At 43.4% G+C, this 17,587-nt stretch overlaps 1 long non-coding RNA gene across 4 annotated transcripts in view; it reads left to right on the top strand.

Moving 5' to 3' along the window:
• The window catches only part of LOC109267359 (uncharacterized), an 84,537-nt gene that overhangs the window by 43,762 nt on the left and 23,188 nt on the right, over nucleotides 1–17,587 (top strand). For all 4 annotated transcript variants that reach the window (XR_002080068.2, XR_002080066.2, XR_008421251.1 and 1 more), the window contains exon 2: nucleotides 9,336–9,484. This is a non-coding gene — a long non-coding RNA (uncharacterized LOC109267359). The remainder of the gene's footprint in view (nucleotides 1–9,335; nucleotides 9,485–17,587) is intronic.

Here is a 17,587-nt window from a genome sequence, read left to right as displayed (position 1 = left end):
AAAGGTCTAAACACTCCCCACTGCAAGAGGAACTCTGCAGAGCACTGACCAGTGAGAAAGAATATTCAAAACTCAACAGCAGAGTGCACACAGCACACACCAGAAACACTTCCTAAAGTGCCAGCCCTGGACAGTGTATGGCCCTTTTTAATATAGTAGTACTCTCAGATGCAGGAAACATAACAAGATTTTAAAACATGCAAAGGACAGAAACTTAGCCAATATGACAAGACCGAGGAATTCTCCCCAAAAGAAAGGTCAAGAAGAAATCACAGCCAAGGGACTTGATCAAAACAGTTATAAGCAATATATATGAACAAGAATTTAGAACAGCAGTCATAAGACTAATAGCTGGCCTTGAAAAAAGTATAGAAGACACCAGAGAAACATTGCTTCAGAGGTCAAAGACCTAAAATAGTCAGGCTGAAATTTAAAAAAATGCTATAACTAAGATGTAATACTGACTGGATACAGTCACAATGGGAATTGAAGAAGAAGAAGAAGAGAGAATAGGTGATATGGAACATAAAATTGTGGAAAATAATGAAGCTTAAAGAGAGGGAGAGGAAATTATTAGACAATGAGGGGAGACAAAGAACTTAGTGATTCCATAAAATGAAATAATATCCACAGCATTTGTATTTTAAATCATATAGGAAAGAAAAGAGGAATTACAAACCAAAAAATACAGTAATACTGGTTTTCATATTTGCCTAGGTAGTTACCTTTGCTGATGTTCTTCATTTCTTCATATGGTTTTGAGTTACTGTCTAGTGTCCTTTCATTTCATTCTGAAAGACTCCCTTTGGTATACCCTCTAAGGCAGGTCAACTAGCAATAAACTCCCTCAGTTTTTGTTCATCTGTGAATATCTTAATTTCTCTTTCACTTTTGGAGGATACTTTTGCCAGGCATAGAATTATTGGGTGAGAGGGTTTCTTTTTCTTTTTCTCACTACTTTAAATATGTTACCCCATTGTCCTCTGGCCTCTGTGGTTTCTGATGAGAAACGAGCTGTTATTATATTGAGGATCCTTTGCACATGACTAGTTGCTTCTCTGTTGCTGCTTTCAAGACTATATTTGTCTTTTGACAATTGGATTAACAATGTATCTCAGTGTGGATGCCTTTGACTTTATCCTACCTGAGCCTCATTGAACGTTTTGGAGGTGTAGATTCATGTTTTTTATCAGTTTGGGACTCTTGGGACATTAATTCTTCAATTTTTTTTTTCCTCTTTCTCTCTTTCCTCTCCTGTCTGAGATTCCCATAGTGTGCATGTTGGTACTTTTGATGATGTCCCACATGTCCCTTTAGGTCTGTTCACTTTTCTTCTTTCTTTTTTCTTTATGCTTTTCAGACTGGATAATTTTAATGGACCAATCTCCAAGTTACCCGATTCTCCTTCCTGTTGGATCTTCTGCTGAACATCTCTAGTGAATTTTTCATTTTAGCTATTGTACTTTCAAGCTCCAGAATTTTTATTTGGTTCATTTTATTATTGATTGATATTCTCTATTTGTTGAGACATCATTCTCCTGGTTTCCTTTAGTTCTTTGAACATCTTCAAGATAGTTGACTTGAGCATCTTCAAGATAATCTGTCTGTCTGGGCTTCCTCAGAGACCATTTCTGTCACTTTACTTTCTTTTTCCTGTGAATGCACCATAGTTTCCTGTTTCTTGGCGTGCTGCTAAATTTTTGTTGAAAACTTGACATTTTGAGTATTATAAAGTGATAACTCCGGAAATCATATTCTTTCCCCTTCCCATGATGTGCTATTGTTTCTTATTGTGAGTTACAATCATCTCCTTATTTAGTGACTTTTCCAAATGATTTTGCATACATTTCTTGTCATCTGTGGTCATGCAAGTCTCGCTTCCATTATCTCAGCATTCATCCAGGAACCTGAGAGATATTTCCTTAAGTGTTTGGAACCAAAAAGAAAACAAAACAGAAAAGACTTTGTGGTATTTGCAGTCTTTGCAGATTGTTTGTGAACTACAGTCCTTCAGTGCTTAGCCAGACCATCTACAACTGTCTTAACTCTCACAAAGAACCCAAAGATCAGATCACCTCACTTTTTCTGAGTATATATATATTCAGACTTGGGCATGCATATTGACCTCCAGATTCCCTGGCTTACCTGGAAACCCTTCCAAGCCTTTTACCTTCAGTTATCTTCCTCCTCAGGCTACTCTTTCCCAAATTTTTGGTCTGTCAGCTGCTTGTCCCATTCTCCATCCTTTGCCCCAGGTGACTATCAGTAGTAAAATGCCTTTACATCCTTTCAACAAATGCTGCCCAGAAGGCCATTCCATCCCTGAGAAAATTCCGAGAGGGTCAAAACAAAGGCAGCCTCTGAGCAAGTGAGTCAGGGAACCGACAGGTCAAAATGCACAACTACAGTTCTTTGATAACAAAGTTTGAATTGCCCCTCTGGCATCAGCAAACCGAACCACGAGGAATGGGAGTTAACCATCAACATGTCCATGGGCCAAGCTAGGGAATGGGGGGGATCGTAGGTGGGCAAGAAAAATGCCACATGCTTTTACTAAAATTAGCAGCAGCTGCTTCATTAAGCACTTCCCTGGTTTTTGCAAATCTTTTTTTTGTTTTAATTACATTCCTCATTCTGATTATTTTTGCCAGCTTAATGTTTTCTTCAGTGGAGGGATAGATACTTGGGTCTCCCTACTATTTTTGGTGACACCTGCCCTCCAGTACCTAACACATATAGAGGCAGAGATTCTCTGATTGGAGCAGGGATAGGAGGCCTGGGGCTCCAGTCTCACAGGTAGCTAGCTATTCCACACTACCCCTCCTCACATTACCTGAGGCCTTTGTGGCACACAATTTAAAACCACCAGTACAAAGGATGGAGCATGAACTTTTGGGCTATACAGCCCTGCCTGCCTGCCTGCTTGCTCGCGTTTTCATTTTCTTTATGCATTCATTTATTCACTGCTCAACAAATATTTGTTGAAGGCCATGTGCTAGGCACAGGCTTGAACCTTGGCCCCATGGTTCACTAGTTGTGTGACTTTGACACCTTCTCAGTAAAATTTGTTTCTTCCCTGCTGGGGGAGGGCTAAACACAGCCTGGCTTCAAGAGTGGCTAGTTAATGACTGGGCTTAATACTGAACAGGCTTCCAATAGTTTCCACTAGCAACCACTATTGGATGTTTAAAATTATATGATTCAAGTCAGCAAAGAAAACTACATATACTTGAAATTTTCTCTGAGGTCAAACACTTCATCCATTATACAGATAGAGTAATGGCTAAAAGGGAAGCTCTGGAGCTAGACTGCCTTCATCCAAATCCCAGTTCTTCCTCTTATTTGTGGTGTGGCATTGACAAGTTGATGAATTTCTTTATACCTCAGCTTTCTTATCTGGAAAACAAGCATATTAATAGTACCCAGCTTGTCATACTCTTATAAGGTATAAATAAGGTAATCTACTTAAAATGCTTAGAACATTACTTCACATACAAAAAGTACTCAGTAAGTGTTGTCTATTATCATTTTCATCATTTTTGTTTCAATGGTACTCTAGATAGTGTTTCTAGAGCTCTGGAGAGTGGATCAGTAAAGCTTAGGCAAATTATTAAAAATCAAACCTTTGCAGGATGTGAGTAAGAGAGAAAGAGGAAAGAGCAACTCGATGGTGAACCCTTCGTGGACTCCTTTCGCCCTTACCACAAAGCAGGGGGATTACATCCTTGGGTCTTTCTCTGCCTTCTCTCTAGGGCTATGTCCAGTACATAATCATGAATGTGAAATGAATACATGAATGGATGAGAAGTGAATGACTGTATAAGTGAATCATTGATAATGGAATGAACCAGTCATGTTTTCTGTCTTTGGCACTCAGTTTATCCTACTTCACCCGAACACCTATGTCTACTTATTTTAGTCTCTTCCAAATGAAGAATATGGGCAGTCATTGTACACTGCCCCCTCCTCCCTCCTCCACCCACCAGAAAGAGAATTCTCCACTTGTGACTGTGCTTTTTGGGCTTTGTGATTCTGTCCAAAATACGCTGCACTTCATAGATCTGCCCTTTCACTTCCCTTCTCCAGGAGGGAACAGCAGGAACCCATCTGTCTGTCTTAGAGAAAGCTGATGTTACACCAGCAGGTTCTGGCAATGTCCTGATAAGAAACAACGATGGCCCTGATTTCCAGAAAGACTGGAGGACTGTCACAGGAACACTGGGACCTGCAGGAGCAGCAGGGCCAAATTTTCTTGCAAGAACTCTTGGATTCAAATTTCATGATAGAGCGAACTTCTGCGTGAGGCTAGAGAGTGTTAGCATATCTGCTGGGTATTTCTGTTCTGTGTTGACCCTGAGGTGAGCCCTGGTTTTCTGACACAGTATTGGCGTAAAGCACAACGGGATGAGACAGTGTGCAGGGTACAATTTCAGAAATCTTTCAGGAGTCACCTGGTATAGGGGCTTCCCTTCAGTTTCCTAGTGCACTGGAAGGGAAAGGAGGCTGTGCTTGAAGTTTGGTCAGACCAAGTAGGTAGCAACGGTTCAGCTGAGCATAGGACACAGTGAATTGGTTCCCCTCCCTCTCTCCACATGGCACTGGCCCAGGCTCCAAGCGAGGTCATGCTGCTGTTGTGTAATCTCTGCATCAGGAACGAAGTAAAGGGAAACAGGGGTCTGCCCATCTCCATTTCAGGATGTGTTTCATTTCTCTTCTTCCCAATATTTACCAGATTTAAATAGGTCGTTTTTCAGCCTATTGGCAATTCCCATCCTTATTCTTACCTCTCTCTCCACAATACTCTCCCAGATGCGTCCTTGGTACTGGCAGGGTCTCTTCCTGTAGAGACTATTTAGATGGGGTGGACAGCACTTTATTGATTCTTTACAATTCCGTCGTCAAGCTCATTCTAACGCTACCTCCCATAGCTTCTTCTGTGGCAAAAAAGGAGAGCAAAATGATGGTGCTGGTGGTGAGGTACAGGAAGGGAAAGAAAAAGCAATTTGGTCATTTCTAGAAATGCGATTATAGAAAATACAGGTGGCCGAAATCCACACTCCTAGCTTAAGGAATACTATCTTTCTCTAGAAAACTTCCACTCAGATGGCAAAAAAAAGATTCGAAGCAGGAACATTATTCCAGAGAATGCATGTAATGAGGGACCATATAGCCCCAGAGGCAGTATTTGGGATTAGATATTGGAGGCTCGGGTTTCAGCTGTGGCTTTGCCATCAACTCGCTGTGTGACCTCAGGTAAATTACCCTTTCTGGGCCTCAGTTTGCTCAACTGTAAACTAGAGATAATAGTACCCATCTGGCAGTGCAGGAAGATTAAATGAGAGAATGTATATAAAGTGCCTAGAACAGGGCCTGGCACTGTGAACAGCCGCGTTATGGGTTCTAACCCCATTATTAATGGAGGATGAGGCCCGCTTTGAGGACCTCACTGCTGATGAAACTGAGGATGTGCTCTGGAACGTGTTCTTGGGGTCCAGCACAGAAGGTCTGCTTATGAACAGCCCTTGCTGGACAAACGTTTGAATTCAGTCATAAGGCGTCGACAGAATCTGGGGAAGCTCCCGGTTTTGGTGCTCGTGAAAAGTGTGCGCTTTGTGAAGAGTTCCCTGCTAGCTCTTTGGGTGTCTGCTTCATTCGCATTTATGTTCTGGGGAATCTCAAAATCCAAAAAGGAAGGTGTGGATGTGGCACGAATTACCGTGCTGCCCTTAAGTATTCTTGTGGTTTCTGACTTTGGCGGGGAAAGGGAAGATCCAGGGGTCTGCAGGAGCTTGGACCTGGGGTTCCAGCCAGAGAACACGAGCACAAAAGGTATGGGAATTAAATTTCTGAGGCCTAGGGAGTCAGGGAGAGGGATTATTGCCTGTACCTGGCCTTGCACCTGATGCAAAGTTGGTACTTGATATTTGTGCCTGAAAGAATGAATGAGAATAAGTCCTATGCTGGTGGGGGTAGGGGACACGCAGAAATCAGTACAGCTGAGTTGTGCTATCAATTTTATCACTTTCTAACTACTATATTTAATTATCTATAGGGCATGATCAACCAACTTTGGCTATATATATATATATATATATATATATATATATATATATTTAAAGTTTTTATTGATTTATTTTAAGAGAGTGAGAACAAGCTAGGGAGGGGCAGAGAGAGAGAGAGAGAGAATCCCAAGCAGCCTCTGCACTGTCAGTGCAACTCAACTGACTGAGCCGCTCAGGCCCCCCAACAATTTATATTTTATTGATAATGATGGGTATAATGTATTAAACACTACTTATAAGTCTGACACTGCACTAGGCACTTTATAAATATTCTTTTTTTAAACAATTTTTAAGCGTATTTATTTTGAGAGAGAGAGAGAGAGAGCACGCGCATGCACACACAAGTGGGAGAGGGTCAGAGAGGGACAGAATTCCAAGCAGGCTCCGCACTGTTGGCATGGAGCCCAACACAGGGCTCGAACCCATGAACTGTTAGATCATGATTTGAGTTGAAACCAAGAGTCAGATGCTCAAATGACTAAGCCACCCAGGCGACCCTACAAATATTCTTAAATTTAATACCACAAGCTTGTGTCAAGTCAGACTTCTCTGGTTACTTGCCCTTTAGCCATACCTACCTCTTGCTTGGGAAAATGGTTCTGAGACTCCATTCCAATGTGGGTTACCTGCACCCGCACTTCTCTGGGGACACCAACTGGGCGTCCAACAATTCAACTCAGTTCTATCACCATCTGCCTGGATATAGTTTGGATCTCACAGGTTAAGTGTTCAGTCCCATATGACTACCCTCACCATGAGCCCCCCCCCCACCATGAGTCCCCCCTCCCACTATCCCCCCCCCCCCCCACTTCAGATGCCAGTTACATGGCCAGGTTACCTGTGCTTCTGACCAACTGGCTATAAATCAGTGATTCCTAGGACTCTCTTCTTGGGTTTGGTGGATTTGCCAGATTGGCTAACAGAACTCAGAGAAACATTTTATTTACTGTATTACCACTTTATTATGAAAGGATATAACTCCGGAAAAGCCAGGTGGGAGAGATGCATAGAGCAAGGTATGTGAGCAGAGTGCAGAACTCCCATGTCCTCCCCAGGCACACCATTCTCCCGGTGTCTCCTGATGTCCACATGTTCATCAACCCTGAAAGTCTCTGAACCCTGTACTCTTGGGTTTTTATGGAGGCTTCATTACATAGGCATGGCTGATTAAATTATTGGCCATTGCGATTGATTCCACCTCCAGCCTGTCTCCCCTCCCCTGAGGTCAGGGTGGGGGGCAGGGAGGTGGGGACTGGGAGAGGGGTGAGGAGTGAAAGTTCTAACCCTTTAATCAAAATCAGGCCCCATTGGCAACCATGGAGCAACCATGGCAAGATAGGCTCCATTGGCCAGCCCCCATCCTGAGGTGTTTTCCAAAAGTTGCCTCAGTAACATAACAAAGAGTGATAAACTCTCAACACAGGAAATTCCAAGGGTTTTGAGTTGTGTGCCAGAAATGGGGACAAAGACCAAATATGTATTTCTTATAATAAATCACAGTATCACATTAGGTAACTAAACCCTGACTTTTTTCCCCCTGAGCTGCAATGTGCCCAGCTCCAATATATGAATTCTGTTTGGTCTAAGCCAATAATATTCCCCAATTTCCCAGCTCCCTTGCCATATCTCCCAGTTCTGGCTAATAGGATCTAAAGGAAAGTCCAGAACAAAGACTACTGTGAAGCCTTCTATTTTCCTGTTAAAAGGAAAGATGTAGGTACCTTGATATAAATGTGATATCTGGAGCCACAACAGCCATTTTATAAACATGAGGCAATAAGGATGAAATAAAGGCCAAAAGAATCTGGGAGATGTTATTGAGGTGCTGAAACTACACAGTCACCACTTCCAGAGCTCTTGCTAGGTGAGAGAAACTATTCCTTTTTTTTTAAACCACTGAGTCCAATTTCTTCACTTGCAACCAAATGATGAAATATATGATATAGATACTATCATTTTCAGTTTGGGATGAGAAGATAGATTAAAGTAACTAGCTCAAGGTCACACAGCTCATAAATTGTGGTATGAAATTCACCTCTAGTTCTATCCAAATTTAAAGCCTGTCTTCTCAACCACTATCTTGTGTTGAAATTGTCAGCGTGGTTGATAGAAAGTATGTTTTTCAACAGCTAGGATCTCTAAAAAATAGAGTAACACAAGAAAAGAGAAGAAAAGAGGAAAAAGCAGGCTTCCCAGAACCTTTGCTGGGAAAGCCCAGGTCTTTCTGAATCTGGGCTGCTGATATCCAGTAAGAGGCCAGAATGACCCTGCAGACTCATTTGTTCTCAGATCTGGGAGTTTTTCCCGCAGCTGAAGGAGACAGTTGCCCACATGGGATGAACTCAGAAAAGGAGAAGCTGGGATTGAGGTTTTGGTGTGCAAGGTCTGCTGGGTTGGCTGCCTAGAGTAGCCCTGGGAAGCTAGCCCAGGGACTGGACTGAGACCCAGCCTTAACGCTGACTTAGTAGGCATTGGACAGCCAGCTACACCCTCTGCACAGAGTCGGGGAGCATGGCAACTCAACACGGATGTGACAAGAACCAGAGACAGCCTCTTGTTTGCAGCATGCTTATATGATATATAAACAGAAAGAAGGGAGGATCTGCCTGAAAACCATACCTGAGAACGTGCAGGCAGTGACAACAGGGTGTGGACCTGACTCAGGGGGTATGGGAGACAGCTGGGTCCTGCAGTCCCACTTTTTTGCCAGGAAATGAGGGCAAGGATACTTTCAACACCACCTATGTCTAGACATGGGAGAACAAAGATGAGTACAACGTGCCAGACTCTGAATTAGGTACTTTATGCATATTATTTCACTTAATCCTCCATATAATACAATGAGGTAATTATTAATATCGAGTTGTTAACTTAAAAAAATTATAGCTCAGACGAGTTAAAATTTGCAAGCTGCACAGCTAGAAAATGGTGACGTTGGAACTCAAGCCTAGGTCAGTGTTTCCAAAGCCCATGGCATGTGACTCCGACTCTCAGGAAGCTCAGGGTGAAAGGAATCAGTCGTAGTTTCTTCCTACACAGCAGAAAGAAGGCAATAATGGCTCATGGTTCTTTGTGTTCGAGCCCTGCAGGGAAGAGGATTGGTGACAGGTCTAGAATTAACTGTGCTTGGCAGCTGTCACCACCCTCGATGGCGGGTTAAGAACGCGAGTCCTGAAAATGTAGGTCAGGGGGAGGCACTGCCTTTTTCTGAGAGCATAGGGCTCTGATTCAGGTGGTCAAGTACAGACACATTCTCCCTCTGTGTCTCTTCAGTGTCCAGGAGCTGTGACCCAGACCCGCGTCCCAGGACAGACTGGAGGTGGAGGCAGAAATGAGTGCTCATGTACACCTGCTCTAAGGATGAGAGCAGAGGCTGATGGGAAGTAGGCCACAGAACAGACCCCCAACTGGACACAACTGAGGTAGGGGTAGTCCCTGAGTGATTTTTATGCTTTGTTGATCAGATTCTTTATGGCTCTGGGTTCATTAAACAAATTCTCCATTCTATGTCACCGAGTCCCTGGGTGGGCTTGGACCCGAGACCACACGGCCAAAGCACCTAAGATAGACCACGTGTCCTTCCCAGGCAGGCCCTGGGATGCCCACCTTTCCTGAGCAATGTCTACGGCAGTTCATTTCTCACCACAAGGGCTTGGCTGTGTTGCCCTCACTTTTCCTTCACCACATCCCTGCCTTGCAGGCCTTCCTTCCAGTCCATTTGGAGCCACTCTGTTCACTGCCCTAAACTCCACACCAGCTCTCCTACTGCTCCCACACCCTCTCCTGCCTTACAGGCAGATCCGTTCTTCTCTGCCCCTCACTGCTCACCTCTAACCTAATGCCTCCTCAGAGTCCCTTCCAGATCAGAGCTGATCTTTCACAGTGCCCTCGTTCTTTCTCACCCCACCCCATTCTGAAGTGGACCCCCTTCCACCCTCCATCTTTCCCCATGACTTTCCTGCTCCCAGAGTTCTAGAGCTATGGAGGGGCAGCTTCAGGTAGTCTGGGAGAGAATGACGAAAGAGATTGGAAGGGCTCAGGCAAAACAGACCTCTGGACACATCTTTTCAGGGATCATTGTTGCCCACGATGGTTAGATCCCAACATACTATTAGATATGGGCTATAAGAGGGGTTGAACCACTCAAACATGTTTTTTGTGTATAGACAAGTATGCACTTCTTTTTTTTTTAATGTTTATTTTCAGAGAGAGAGAGGGAGAGCAAGTGGGGCAGGGGCAGAGAGAGAGGGAGACAGGATCAGAGGTGGGCTCTGAGCTGATAAGAGAGCCCATGCAGGGCTTGAACTCATGAACTACGAGATCGTGACCTGAGCCAAAGCTGGTTGTTTAACCAACGGAGCCACCTAGGTGCCCCAAGTGTGTACTTTCTTAAGCACTTTTTCACAGCACCTTCTAAAATATTTATATACTACTTAAAAAATTAAAAGTCAACTTACAGCAATAAAAAAAGCAGAAAGGGCAACACAGTATATTTCTAGAGGCTTATTTTATATCATACCGCTATTAAAATATCCAGATGCACAATTATAGGACCAAAATCTTCTCAGTGTATATTGAAGAAAATGGCTCCCAGCTGCACCATTTCACACGCTTTGCACAAAATTCAGGATCCCGAAGCCCTGACATCAGGTCTTTTATGCAACATTTGCACTTAGTGTGAGCCACTCTGACCGTGCCGGTTAGAAGTAGCATTATTACAGTTTTTTTTAAAAAAAATTATGATTAAAATAAACCTTATACTTATAAGGCAATGTTCAAAGTAGTGCAAATTGAGTCAAGTAAAAAAACTCATTTCTTAAACTCCACTGCCCCACCAACCAGTCTTACTTTCTAGAGGCAAGTGCTTTTAACCATTTCTAACTTTATTTTTTGTTTGGCTTTTACCATAATTGTCAAGGAGTCTTACATTCTTTGCCTGCCGTCAAAGATGGCAACTTTCTGTCACTTGCACTCTCCCTCCACAGTGTCCCATGACCTGCTCCCCAAGGGCAGGAAACCTGCCTGTCAGCACTGTAGACATGCTCAGCATCGTCTCTCAAGACCCAGGGCAATATGTAGCGTGTGGAGGGCGTGTGGTAAGTCACTGTAGAGTGAACTACACAATATACTCAAATTTCAGTTCAGTAAACTTGAGATGGTCCCTGCAGGAGGAGCAGTCAGAGCTGATGCAACATCTTCCACTTTTTCCTTGTCAGTTGCAGACTACCATTTTTGCAAAGTTCAGCTGTTTGCATTCTTTTGTGTGCCTATAATTATATCTCATGTTTTGTCTACAGATTGACTCTAAAAAATAAAACATCACCACCCATATGATAGTTATATATTTTTCACTTACTGTAGAACCAAATACAGTGAAATCCTATGTCACTAATCCTGCTCAGTTCAAAGAATATTCGAGCCCGTGGAGCAATTAAATTCTCTCACGTTCCAGCCTTGCTCAAAACCATGCCATTTTAGTTTGCTCTCTGTCTTTGCACTGGGATTTTTCTCACATTTGCTTGTTTGCTTTCCTTGGAGTTTCTAATTGTTTCCTTGTTTCTTGTTGAGAGAAATAAATGCCTTTTTAATTCCTGGATATTTCTAGGTTTTTAATACTATCTGATGAGCGAAATCCTTTTTTTTTTTTTTTTTTCTTGGAGATATTCATCTTAAGTCCTTTGACTTCAGTTTCTAATTTGGGCCAATTGTTTTATAAACTCCCTGTACAATTGTCATCTGATTTGCCTTTTCGTTGTTTCCATGGAATAAATCTTTCTGATATTGTAGACAATCCTCCAATCCACATTGTTCTTAAATTCTTCTTTTTTTAGCTTCATTTTTCAATTTCCGAATAAATTCCCAAGTCATTATTTTCTCAGCAAGACTATGGGAGATAAACTCTTTGACCTCTTGTAGTTCTGAAATGAATTTGGTCCCCATGGTGACTGACTGCGCAGGAAATGGCTTCAAGGGACCCTCACATGTAGATCTGCTGGAGGGCAGGATGCCTAGGAGACTGACTTTGGGAGACTAACCTCGGATTCATCCTGTCTCGCAGTGAACGTTCTGGAACAGGCTGGAGTTGTAATTAGTTACTTGCTCCTATTGGGCTGGCAGAGTGTGGATAAGGATTCGATACAAAAACACACCGGGGGCAGCTGGGTGGACCAGTTGGTTATGCGTCTGACTCTCAGTTTCGGCTCAGGTTCTCATAGTTCATGAGTTCAAACCCCATAATGGGCTCTGTCCTTCAGATTTTCTGTCTCCCTCTCTCTCTCTTTCTCTCTCAAAAATAAATAAACATTAAACACACACACATGCACACACACCCCAAACAGCTTCTTGAATGGAATGTTTACCTGAGCCAGGTAGGACAGCAGCGGCTGTGAGCCTTCAGGGAGATGTGAAAGCCAGAGGTTTTGCACTCTGACTGGGTGTGCTGCTGCTCTGTGCTCTGTATGGCTGTAATTGTATCTTCTAACTACACGGAAGGATCCGGATGTCTGCCTGTGTCTCTTGCCTCTCTCCATCCATCCTTTGGGACAGCCAAGCCAGTGGGCATAGTGTCATTTTCTCAATATTTCCCAGGTGCTGCTAGATCATATTGTAATTTCCAATATCAATGCTACAATGTCGGCAGTCAATCTAATTTTTGTCCCTTTGTAGTTGACCAACTTTATGTGTGCTTTACTTTTTTTTAGTGGTGGCTTTTAAGAGTATCTATTCTTAGTGAAATTTTATACTGATGTATTTGTGTACATATCTTTTTTCATTCTTCTTCTAGCTTTGGGGGAACACATTTCATTCTGAAGGTGTGAAGTTTTGGGGGGGACTCTGGAAAATTTATATATTTTTTTATTTCTCAATTATGTCCTCTTTCATGTACTGGATTCAGTTTTTCTGGGATGGATGTTGGACACCTGGATGCCTGGTTTGATGCTTTGTGTCTTTTCTCTCATGTTTTGTATCCTTTTTCTTTCATTCCATGTCTTTTTTATGTTTGTTTGTTTGTTTGTTTGTTTAGAAAGAGAGAGAAGGGGCGGGGGGGGGGGGGGGAGAGAGAGAAAGAATCCCAAGCAGACTCTGCACTGTCAGTGCACAGCCAGACATGGGAATCAAACTCACGAACTTTGAGATCATGACCTGAGCCGAAATCAAGAGTCAGATGCCCAACAAATGAGCCACCCAGGTGTCCCTGTTGTTCCATGTTCTTGACAGTTTCCTTAATTTTATCATTGAGCCCCTACTTTTAAATTTTTATTGCAGAAATCACATTTTTAATTTCCAATCAATTATTTTCTCAATGTCCTCTGTATTAGCAGCCTATTCATGTTCCATTGATGTAATAGCTTCTCAAATATCTGATCATATTAATAAAAACTTTTACATTTTCCCTCTTTTCTTGAGTATTCTGTTTCCTCTAAAGTCCAATTTTTTCTTTTTTAGAATTTGTTTTGGACGAGTTTCTTGTTTTGTTTTCTCATCTACTCTCCGCTTTTAACCTATTGATTTTTTTTTTTCATAAAGCTTACGATCCTGGGTTTCCTTTTGTATTTAGGAAAGATTGGGTCAGTTAACAGAGATGCTGGCAGAGGCATCCTCTGCCATTTCTCCAGTGCATATGTTCCCAAGTGAAAAGGGTTGTCTGTGAGCTCTGTGTACTTGTGTAGAGTACATTTAGTGAATTACTATGTTTGTTGGAAGCAGACAGGCAGGGTCGCCCCTCACCCCCATCTCCATCTTTGCAGATAAATGAAGAGAAATTTACCCTGAGGTGGGCAGCAGACTCCCACCCGAGAGCCCTGGCCTCTCCATGCAGACTCTTCCTTGTAGAGCAGGTCTCAGGTTTCACGCTGGCGGAAAATGCTGCTACCTACCCATTGTTCTGTGTGCTGAGGAGCTGGTAGTAGAAACAGAAAACTGGTGTTGAGTAACCAACTCAGCTATTCAGTAGGTTAACTGTAAGACATACCCCTTCTGGTCAGTTATATCCTACCGAGGAGAAGGCAGTAGGGGATGGACTTTGGGGATTCATGTGTGTGCACACGTAAAAAGAGAGAGAGAGAGGAGGTAGAGAGGTAGGGTGGTACCGGTAGGTGAATGATTTACTGGTATTGATTATGTATCTGTCTCTTGACTAAACCATAAACATTTAAAGGCAGAGATGTCTTTAGTGTTCGGAAGTAGGCTGAAGAGAGAGATTAGGCTGCAGAGATGTAATATTAGGAACTGAAGGGGTAGATGAGGCCACGGAGAAAGAGTCCGAGAGAAGAGGGCAAGGACAGAGCCTTGGCCTGTTCAGTCAGCAGATCTTTACCAAGTACATTATTAGAAGGCCAAAAATATACTCTGGAGTAGACAGCCCAGCTCTGCCATTTACCAGTGGTATAGCCTAGGACAAGCATCTTGAACTCTCTGTGCCTTAGTTTCCTTATCTATAAAATATAATATTAACACTGAGAATTGTTTTTCTCTTGTGTCATTTGTTATGTTCCTTCTTTTTTTTTTTTTTAACATGAAATTTATTGTCAAATTGGTTTCCATACAACACCCAGTGCTCATCCCAACAGGTGCCCTCCTCAATGCCCATCACCCACTTTCCCCTCCCTCCCACCCCCCATCAACCCTCAGTTTATTCTCAGTTTTTAAGAGTCTCTTATGGTTTGCCTCCTTCCCTCTCTGTAACTTTTTTTCCCCCTTCCCCTCCCCCATGGTCTTCTGTTAAGTTTCTCCAACACTGAGAATTTTAAAAGTGAATAGACGTGGGGTGCCTGGGTGGCTCAGTTGGTTAAGCGTCCAGCTTTGGCTCAGGTCATGAGCTTGCGGTTCAGGGGTTCAAGCCCCACATTGGACTCTGTGCTGACAGCTCAGAGCCTGGAGCCTGCTTCAGATTCTGTGTCCCCCTTTCTCTCTGCCCTTCCCCCATTCAGTCTCTGTCTCTGTCTCTCTCAAAAACAAATAAACATTAAAAAAAATTAAGTTAATAGATGTGAAGAATTTAGAGTACACATGACACACTCGGAGTGCAACGTGTGTTAGTTGTTATTATATGAGAGTTAGCTGTTCCTGTTGTACTTGCTGCCAGAAGGGCTGGGCACAGAGCTAGAAGCTGTTAATACAATGATGAGTTCCATACACCCTTCCTCTTAACAAGGAATCCAGTGGTGGAGACAGCAAGTAAGCGGCCTATTACTATATCCTGATCTGTGGTACAGTGGAGACAGATGCCTGCAGAGGAGAGCGTACTTCCGGGGTATCAGGAACCATTTCCTGCTGGGCGTGGAATCCCCTCCCTATTTTCTCCTGCCTGTGCTTTTGCCTTGGCCCACACACACGAGTCTCGCTGGATTTCTCTGGAATCCCTGAGGCCTAAAGAAGTTGGACATCCAGGTTTCTTACCAGCCCTCCAGACTGTAAGATCCTTTTGCCAGGGCTTGGTAACCCAAGGCTTTGCCTTCCGAGCTCTCAAGCTGCCCTTCGACTGACCAACCTCGGAATTCAGTCTTGCTCAGGATGTAGCCACTCCCTTCCCTGCCCTGGTTTCGTTTTCTTTTATCCAAACTAACCATTTGTATCTTCCATTGAAATGAAGGCTTCTGGCTGGGCCCATCCTTGTGGAAACTTAGAGGAGATTAACAGGCACCATTGCCATATTTTGGTTCTCATTTTCTGATTTGATTAAAAACTCACATTTCCGCTCTTTACCTTGCTGGTGCAAAGGAGGGTGGGTGAATTCAATAGTTTGTTAGCAGCTTACATATAACATATATGTCTGATTTGTAGGCATTGCTCTATGGTTGTGTCAACATCCTGTTTGCTGGTTTGGAGTAAAAAACATACATGAATTTGTATAGAGGCTAATGATAGATGAAAATGGCTGACTCTTAATGTTTCCCTGTTAGCTGATGGAACAGGACAGGGTGCCATCTTTGAGTGGTCCTGATACCACTCTTCCCAGGGCTAAGTCTGTGTGCCCCAAAATGACAAACTCCCCAAGGCAGAGAGGAGTCAGTGGGTAGTCTTAGAGGCTGTGACCCCAGCCTGGGCAGTGGGCTAGAACGAGAGAATTATTGTGTCTGTGCCTTTTACTTTGCCCCTATTTTTCAAAGCAGGTGTATTGAGGTACAATTTACGTACAATAAAATTCATCAATTTTATGTGCAGTTCTGTGCATTTTGACACATACAGTCATGCAGCCATCAGTATAATTGAGATATAGAACAGCGGTGTCACCGCCCCCCTTGAATTCTCTGGTGCCACTTTGTGGCCCTCCCCTCTTCCCACCCTCTCACCTCTGATCTGTTTTCTGCCCTTATGGTTTTGCACTTTCCAGCATGTCATATTATGTAGCCTTTGAATCTGGCTGTTTTCTCTCAGGCCAGTACATTTGAGGTTCATCCATGTTGGTGTCTGTCGCTAATTTTTACGATCATTCCTCAAGGTAGGAGTTATCTTAATTTTATAGATGAGGTTCTTGAGGCCAGAAAGGAGTCATGGTGTTGCAGGGAAGGAAAGACTTTCCCTCTACTGTCCTCGTCTAGGTCTGGGAGAAAAGGAATATACAATTATTCATTTTCAGTATTATGTGCAGAGGGATGTCATACACAGAAAAGTGAATGCCCCCAGACGTGGTGAGATTTCAGAATTGACATGCCATCTGAATAAGGGAAGTGGGAGGTGAGTGAGTGGTTTTTAGGGAAGATGAATGGGCCACCGAGCAAAATAGGTGGGGGAGATATGATGGTTTGTGACAAAGTTGGCCTGGATGTGGCATCTACTTCTAATCTCCTTTCCTGTGAAAGGGGTCCATCTCCTCTGGTTGATGGAACCCCAGGGGAGGGGATTTATAACAGTTGAGTTCCTGTTGGAGGCTCTGTCTTTAGGCAGATAAGGGTGTACAGAGAAAAGTATCTCTCTGCACGTATTATTTTTCAAGTGCCTTGAGCTCAAAATAATCACTATACCAAGTGGCACGTCCTGAGCTTCCTCAGTGCACTAAAGCTCCCCCCCTCCCCCGCTCATGGGGCTGGACCTGAGTCCAGATCTGTGTGCTGTCAGAGCCCACGCTCCCTCTGCTATCCCCCTGACAGAGGCAGTCCTGGCCAGGGAGGCTCTCTAAGAGAGGGGAAGATGTGAGGAGGAGCTGCATGGTGAAGACCGTGCATCTGAGGGAAGAGATAGTCCCTTCTGTCACCTCCTTCCCTCCATGAACCTGTCTGGGTATCAGCATGTTTGAATTCCATGTGCACCTCAGAGCTAGGAATGTTTCTGTAACAGCATGTGGAGAATCTCTCTCCCTGTGCCTTAGAGGAGATCTTCCATGGATGTGTCTGTATGTCCTACTTATTTTTATACTGAGGAAACTTATCTTCTGGAAGAAGGCTTTCCGGGGAAAGACTTGGGTAGATCATGGTGGACAGAGCAGAGTCCCTGAGCTAGGAAAAGAACAGAGGCATGTATTACCAGGTACTGTGCTTCCCTTCCTTTTAAATTTTTTTTATGTTTATTTGTTTTTGAGACAGCAC

Source organism: Panthera pardus, unplaced genomic scaffold (genome assembly GCF_024362965.1).
Source record: "Panthera pardus isolate Hobbes unplaced genomic scaffold, ASM2436296v1 HiC_scaffold_12, whole genome shotgun sequence".
Lineage (NCBI taxonomy): Eukaryota > Metazoa > Chordata > Mammalia > Carnivora > Felidae > Panthera > Panthera pardus.
This window is presented reverse-complemented; position numbering and strand designations above follow the sequence as displayed.